This window comes from Amia ocellicauda, chromosome 7 (genome assembly GCF_036373705.1).
Source record: "Amia ocellicauda isolate fAmiCal2 chromosome 7, fAmiCal2.hap1, whole genome shotgun sequence".
Taxonomy (NCBI): domain Eukaryota; kingdom Metazoa; phylum Chordata; class Actinopteri; order Amiiformes; family Amiidae; genus Amia; species Amia ocellicauda.
In genome coordinates this window covers 30,205,007-30,212,983 of record NC_089856.1, presented here as the reverse complement: position 1 = coordinate 30,212,983, position 7,977 = coordinate 30,205,007, and positions in this window count along the sequence as shown.

The window sequence follows — 7,977 nt, the reverse complement described above, 5'->3', positions numbered from 1 at the left end:
TATGACCCTCAGCTTACTCAGCCCCTGTGTATCAGGCATAGACCTGCCAAAGTCCTGATCACAGCCCACCACTTCCTCTCCAGCTCCTCGCCACCTCCCCCATTTGGTAATTGGCTTGAGGCTCCTAAACAGTTCTGCAGCATTGTCCCGGCTCAGTCTCAGCAAAACACCAAGCACAAAGCAGAGCAGGCGCAAACACAGCGGCATGTGTTAGCTCGGCCCCCCGGCAATGCAGAAAGTTGATGTTCAGCAGCTCCACTCTTATGAGTGTCGGAGGGGGTGGCTGTCTTTAATATTGCACACTGTGCACACTTTCCGATCGCGAGTCTCCGCTTTTGCATGAGGATATAAACACGATTGATGCCTTCAATTACACAGACTGCACTCACAGTTTCAACTGTAGGATTGGGCTGCAACACAGAACAATTCATTAGATTTCAAGGACTTTTCAGAGAACAATGATTTACCGTTAAACCTGTTCGTGCAGGCTCACCGACAGATGTACATCAGGAAAACCACTCTACATGCAATGCTTCAGGCTGCTCATCGAGCCCAGTTTTAAATCAGGGCTGTTTTAGAGGGTCCTTTAGTGACTTGTTCGCACCAGCAGCCTAGACAGACTTTACTGCAACATCTTTATAGAAGTGACGTTCACTTCATTGGCAGACTTTAATTATCACACATGATGTGGCAATGATCGGGAAAAGGGAGAACTACTACAAAGACAGACGGGGTGAGATAGAGAGAGGATAAAGGGAAGTGGAGGAGAAACGAGGAGGAGAAGAGGTAGAGAGAAAGGGGGACAAGAGCGAGTAAGAGAACGCAGTGTCTGTGCAGCAGAGATGGCTCTGAGGAGCGGGGAAGTGGTGAATAATTAAAAGAAAGCAGGTGTCTCTTTTCAAGCAGCACTTCAAAGTGAAGAACGTGCGTTTGAAGTTTGCTATCTCAATACCTGGACTGGCAAGATTGAAGCAAACACCCCTCCACCTCACCCTGCACAACACCCCCCCCTTTCCACCACACACACATACACACCTCCTTTAAACAAAAAGAATAAAGCAACAAAACAAAATGAAGAATTAAAAAGAAAAGCATAAGTGGAGTCTTTCATCTTACCATCAGTTCCCTTCCCCCAGAAACGACAGACTCAGCCCACAGTACAGACACACTGGAGTAACAATGTCCTTTTCTTCACCGCTGCAGAAGCGCAAGCACACAACGCCTTATTAGCGCCGTTCTGCCACTATTATCCACTTATTCAGAGCAGGATAAATGGCACCCGGGGAACTCTTTGATATGAGCACAAAAAAGGGAAGCGAAAAACAAAAAGACAATGTACGAAACTGGTGAACACAAACACATCCATTGCGTGCTGTTTGAAACATTCCTGAAGCCAGGGACTGAGGATTTGGGGGATTGGAGAGCGAACCTTTGAGGCCTACTGCGACAGATGTTTCTGTTCAAAGAGTGCTGATATGGAGAGGATGCCTGACGCTTGAAGTATAGGTTTAGGAGAGAGGGAGGCAACTGGTTTAGGGGAGAGATTTGGAGCGAGAGGGCAAAAGTGGCAGTGTCGGGCTAACTGGTATGAACTGATCGACTGGTGGCAACAAGGAGAGCAAGAGGGGAAAGGGCAGGGAGATAGGGAGGCAACAAGGAGGACTGTAAAACTGTAAAAAAACAAATGAAACCAGTAAGGACCTCTCAATGCATTTTAAAATCTGGACAAGACCCCACCCCCCATCCCAACCACCCCCCATCCCCTAAGAACTGGGGACAAAGGCGACCCTCTCTCCTGGCTTCTCTGCCCACATAATTTCGAAAAACAAAAGAAAAGAAGAAAAAGAAAAGGACATTCAGGGCACAGAGAGTGGTTTTAAACAGGATTAAGTTTTTACAGAAAGAGGTAATTAACACGTAGTTGAATGGGCGGCCAATGGGAGCTCTGTTTGTGCTGGGAAAAACAAAGGGCAGATTAGCCATCTGTGTGTTTGCTTGCCGGCACGATTAACAGGCTTAGCTCTGCAGCCCAAGCCTTGCAGCCTCCCGCTCACACAAAGAGCCAGGCAGTCTGAGAGAGAGGGCAGGGGGCAGGCGGAGTAGGTCAGAGCCCTCCTCTTATATGGGAAACATTGGCCTCACCTCACTGCATTGCACTCATTCAGCCCTGAACATCACCACCAAGGGTCAGAATATTGTCCCTCAACCGGTGAAACTCCTGGGGGATGAGAGACATTTTTAGAGTTAGTTTTTTTGCATTTTCAGGGACGTTCAAAGTTGATTTCAAATTCAAGTTTCTCAATTGAGTTGTCAATCATCTGCCAGTGTTGACATACAGCATTAATGAAAACAAATTGTATAATGTATCCCTAAATTACTTGTAAATAGCTGTAGCAACTATTTCATTCTTTGCTGATATCTCTTTACCACAAGCTTAAGACTGATTCTCAACTTCTGGGCACTGCAGAGCCGTATGAGTGACAAACAACTCATTTACAAAGGCATCCGAGAAAGACGAGAGGATCAAGTGTCAGGGAACACATAGATTTACAATGCATGTATTGCATGTCTTTTTTTCACACAAGACATTACTAGTTTTACAAGTTGTTTAGGACTTGAGGGGAAACATAACAAATTAGGTTCATATATAATCATTGCCAGTCGTAAACTGATACTTTACAGAAACATGGATCACGGGCAAGAAATGGAACAATTCAGTTTACATTAACCTTTGTGAAAGTTTCCTGCGTGTTGTTCAATACACATCCACCCAGTGTGGGAAAACAAGATACAAGATACAAGTGATAACAACCTTCCACCTCCTCACACTCCCACCTCTACTGTACAAGGCTAGTCTGGGGATGAGGTTACAAGATCACAGTCACAGATCTGGACCTCTGTTCAGCTCAGCTGCTCAGCACTGACGTCACCCCCGCCGGCAGATCCTATTCATAGTGTGCCAAAAAAATTAAAAAAAGGGGATCTACTATAAATGCGTTAATCCTAGCAATTTAAATAATTAACTTATCAGTTTTGGTACAGACTTTCGCTATGGACAAGTGCAGCCCCAACTTGTTCACTACACCAATCCAGCATACACTTTCTCACATGTATGGACTCACACTATAACCAAATGGTATTTCCATAATTTTCTTTGCGCACAGTCTCCCAGTGGCACTTCAGCAGAGATGTATTTATTTTTTAGTCATCGCAAGTAGAGATATTGCTACAGACATTTCATAATTGTAATACTAGTAAGTGCTTTCTGTCATTAATTAAATATCAAGAAGCACTGCTCAGTTGTCCTTTAAGGGCAGGATTTATAGATATTTTCGAATGATTAACTGCTTATGCTGTTAAATTGGTTCCAATTAAGCAAATAATTAGTCCAATTAAGTCATTCAGAGTCTGTATGGAACAAAGAGCAGGAGAGACTGGCCCTGGAGGATTAGGGCTGCTCTCCTCAATCAGAGCAATTTCAATCACTGGGCAGGATAGAGCACCAGACTACAGCTCGAGGTGAGGTGACAGTATGTCCCTACCCATACTGTCTGTTACTGATCTGTACACTTTAGTACTATCCAAAAGTATCTAGATATCATGGGGCAACTGTATTCTCTGCGGTTAGAATTACGGAGAAGGTCAGGGTCAGGGTTAAACGGGGAGGTTGAGGTTATGGCAAGGCTTAGGGTTTGGTGTGAAGATTAGCAGTACGGTTATGGGGAGGGTTAGATTTGGGTTAGAATGAGGTTCATTGTTGTGTTTGGAGAGATTGGATCATCCAGTAGCTATACAAGGGTTTGGGTAGTGAATCACAGCTGTTTTCTTTAATCTTGAAGAAAGCCAGGGAAAGACCAGGACAGAAGGACCTGTGCAGGGATCTCAAAGCCTTTTGGTCATAACGGACGGCTTTCTGTCTCTCCTCTGTATCTGAGGATGCCAAACTCTCTGTGGAGCTTTGTTCACCGTGGCAGTAAAGCAATCATCCTAAAAACTGAAACTACTCTAAAATGAGTAAAAATACATATGTTTTTCCATAACTTCACCATGCCTTTGCTTGAACCCCCCCCTACCCCCTCCCTTCCCAATGCCTTATGCAAGCAAATATTATCTGTGGTGTGTCATAAGCAGGTTAGCTTTAAGTGTCTTAAACCTGTCATTTCCAGCTTAAATCGTGGCTTCCATGATTAAGAAACACAATCGAAGCTAAGGTCTGAACTCTTCATTAAACCAGTATGATAACACGATGCTGTTGTTGTTGTTATTTTAGTTATTTTTAATGTCTTTGTTTATTCATTGTTAGTGTGCTTTTTAAAGCTTGTATCATATGGGTGGAATGCATGGTGCAGTGTTTACCTACATCACTCCTTTCAATGCTGACTAGAGAGGTGAACATGAGTACACGGTTAATACTGTCTCCAGCAGATGACATTACAACTGTGAAATAATTGATCGTTCGCCAGGTGACACGATGAGATCATATCTGTTAACTCTGACTTCATTCCCTGGTGCTCCCCTTTGTGACTGCATTCCCTTTTTAAACTCCTGGTTTAGAGTTTAGCAGTGTATTACTTATTCACATTCAGACTTCAGTTCAGCACGCCTCCCTTTATCCTTTATCCTTCCTATTATTTGTTTGTTTGGTTTATGTTGCTTTTCCGTTAAACAGCAAAAATGCATAGGGATTTGTTAAACTAGTCACACACAATGAATTACAGTGAGAGATGGGTTTGTTATTGACCATTAACAATTCATGATTTTCCTCTCTCACACACAGGCGCCATTGTGCAAAAATATAACCAGGATCTGCACAGGTCTTTAATGTTACTACACTACAGGGACGCCTGCTTTAGGCATCAGAAACAGAAGGCAAATACCAGTAGAACAAAGTTAAATAGATAAGTGAATTATCAGTCCCCAATCACGTTGGTTTGCTTTTAGCGAGTGTCCCACTACGACCATCCGGAATAAAGCGACCATGATTGCGTGTATGTCTGTTTGTGTGTGTGTGTGTGTGTTTGCGTGCGTATATTTGTGTGCATTGAGGGTGTGCCACACTAGTTTCACTGCAGAAAGAAGGTCAGAGACAAACATGCCCTCCTTCTCCACTTTCTATGCATTTGTGAAAAAATAAAAAGCGGGCGTGCATCCTGTAGTTTCGTGTTTCCCATTGTGAGATTTTTCGTGTCATACGCAAAAAAATCCGCCAAACAATGCACGACAGTTTGGCCTAAATCACAAGAGAGAAAGACAGATGAAAAAGAACATTGTTTCCTTTGTTTCAGGGAAGATAGAACCTCGTCACAATACATGCTGCGGGAGTTACCTTCAGCTGGTGGAATATTACTTTTCAATCGAAGGGAGTGTGAGAGCTGTAGAGGTCTATAGGGTCCTTCAAAGAGATGGGTTGTATGACTGCTAAGCAGGTTGGGCATGTTGGTAACTGTGCATTTCTGATCCGGTAGGATTATTAAGGAAATTGGCCTTCTGTAACAATGATACCTAATAATATATGAACATTCAGACTGCTAACAGAATCAAGATGAATATAAAAAGATCACAGACTACTCAATCTTCCTCGGCACATTTGCAGCAGTTTCTCTCATTGTTAAACAGCTTGAGAATAAATCTTAAACTGCAAATAGAATTACTCAACAATCATATAGAATCATGTGCAAGTGTTTTTCTGTTATTTGACTTGTTTTTATTGAAGTAATTTGAGATTATGTCCTAATTCCTACACTTCTTATGTAATGTTTTCATATATATATGTGTGTGTGTGTGTGTGTGTGTGAAAGAGGGAGAGAGGGGGAATACGACGGAGATGTGTAATTTGCATAGATTGATAAATTAATTCAAGTCGTTAATTTGGGGTGTCCTTAGTGTCAGATTATAATAAGAGGGAGGATTTTGCAGTGCCTCTGCTGTAGAAATCTCATTTGCAGCCAGGGCCTGGGGTGCACAAAATGCTAATTACACAGCATGGTATCATTATTGTGATAAGACAGAGTAGAAAACATCCACCCTCCTCTCACCAGCTCCCTCTTTCTCTTGTTGTCTGTTGTTGTGGTTCAAATCACACAGTCCAACAGATAGAAGGAGCCGAGAGCAGCAATACAATGAATTTAAATTATAACTAAGCGTCCCAGCTAATATTGGCCAGGCCTGCACTTATACAATATCCTTCAAGTGAACATCACAGGGCTCTTAATACTTAAATGACAAATATCTGATTACAAGTAGAGAGCAACATATTAGTCTGGGTTTTTGATTTAAAGAGCAAAGCAGGGTTCACAATAATACAGTGTTGTGTAACACAGTTTGTTGCTTCAGCTATTTAAGGTACAGTACATACCTGTGATCTTTTTCTTCATTGATCTCATTGTAATGAGATTTTAACCTTAAGCCCGATGTGATCACTTTCAAGATGTCAGCTTGCATTCATGGAGGGGGAGGTACTTCCTCCCCTACATACACACACACACACACACACACACACACACACACACACACACACACACACACACACACATACAGTAGTTTCCAAAAGGGAAAAGTGCTACATGAACAAGCTTAAGTATAGTAAAGCTGTCAAGATTAATTGTAAAGAACTAAACTTTATTGTGATATGGGCATTAGCTCTTTTTAACCACAGCTGTAACGTTTATTTCAATGCGACGGAACAACAAATAGTCTATTCTCATTTTTATAGTGGCCTGAAGGAGTGAACAGGAAAGTTTCGAGACAGACATTTAACAGCCATATCAAATGTCTCAGCCCTGCTCACCTTCTGTGGTGCCGTGCCTCTCTTAATGCCAAACGCTGACTGTGCTGAAACACACAGCCCCTGCACTGTCAGATATGACTCAGAGAGTGCGTGTGTGTGCGTGTGTGTGTGTGTGTGTGTAAGTGTGTTATACCATGCTCAGACCTGTTTGCCAGAACACACAAGAAATCATTCTCTAGAGCTAGCGGACATTCGGACCACCCGGAGTGAAGCACAGCAGAGTGTGCTGAGAGAGGGAACTTGGCACTGAGCCGCACGGTTCCTGCAGGTGTGAGTGGAGCTCTCTGTGCTCCAGGGCGAAGGCCAGGTGGAAGAAAGAGAGCCTCCCTGGAGAGGATAGTCGCTGCTCCACAGACCCTTTTAGAAGTTCATCAAGATATTCATTTTCTAACTTTTAAACTATGCTTTACACTGCTTGGCTTTTTGTGGATCTCCATAGTTCTGTGATGCAACACATATACATACAAACATACACGATTACACTTCAGTGTGCTTTTAGGGGAGGATAATACCAAATACATAGATTTCAGTCCTCCTGATTTTCAAGAAAATACAAATCCCACTTATTCAGGGACTTGTCTTTTAAGTGGTTGTGTCTTTTGCCATGTCCATCCCAAACTGGAACACAAATATTAGGTAAGCAGAATAGTAAATAGAGGAGCAGCTTCCCTTGTGTTTCTACACTCTCTCCCCTTAAACACTCTCAAGGGTTTTGTTTTCCTTTCCATGTCCCTCACTTCTTAAAGCTCGACTTCTTAAAGCATGTCAGGAAAAAGACTAAGGAGAGAAGAAGAGACCCTGTTAAATGACTCATTGCAGGAAGAGGTTGTGTTACAGCTCAGGAAAAGAAAATCAATAAACCAAGAAATGCGTTCTTGAGCTATAGAAATAGGAACTTTCATCCTCTGTGGGTGATGGGGAAGAGTACGGTGTGACAGAACATTAATACAATATAATGTGGATGTGATAACTATGTAATAACATGGTAACAACTATGTAAATCACACAATAACAGACCAGCTCTTACTCCAGGTGTGAAATGCTATGACTTGCGACAGTAGAACACAGAAGATCATACTACAAGCATCACATGCAATAAGGAATAATTTACAAAATGAAATAATAATAACAATAAAAAATATGATATGAATAATTAGTTCTTAGGGGCCCTTCATTCAGCAAAGGCTCAA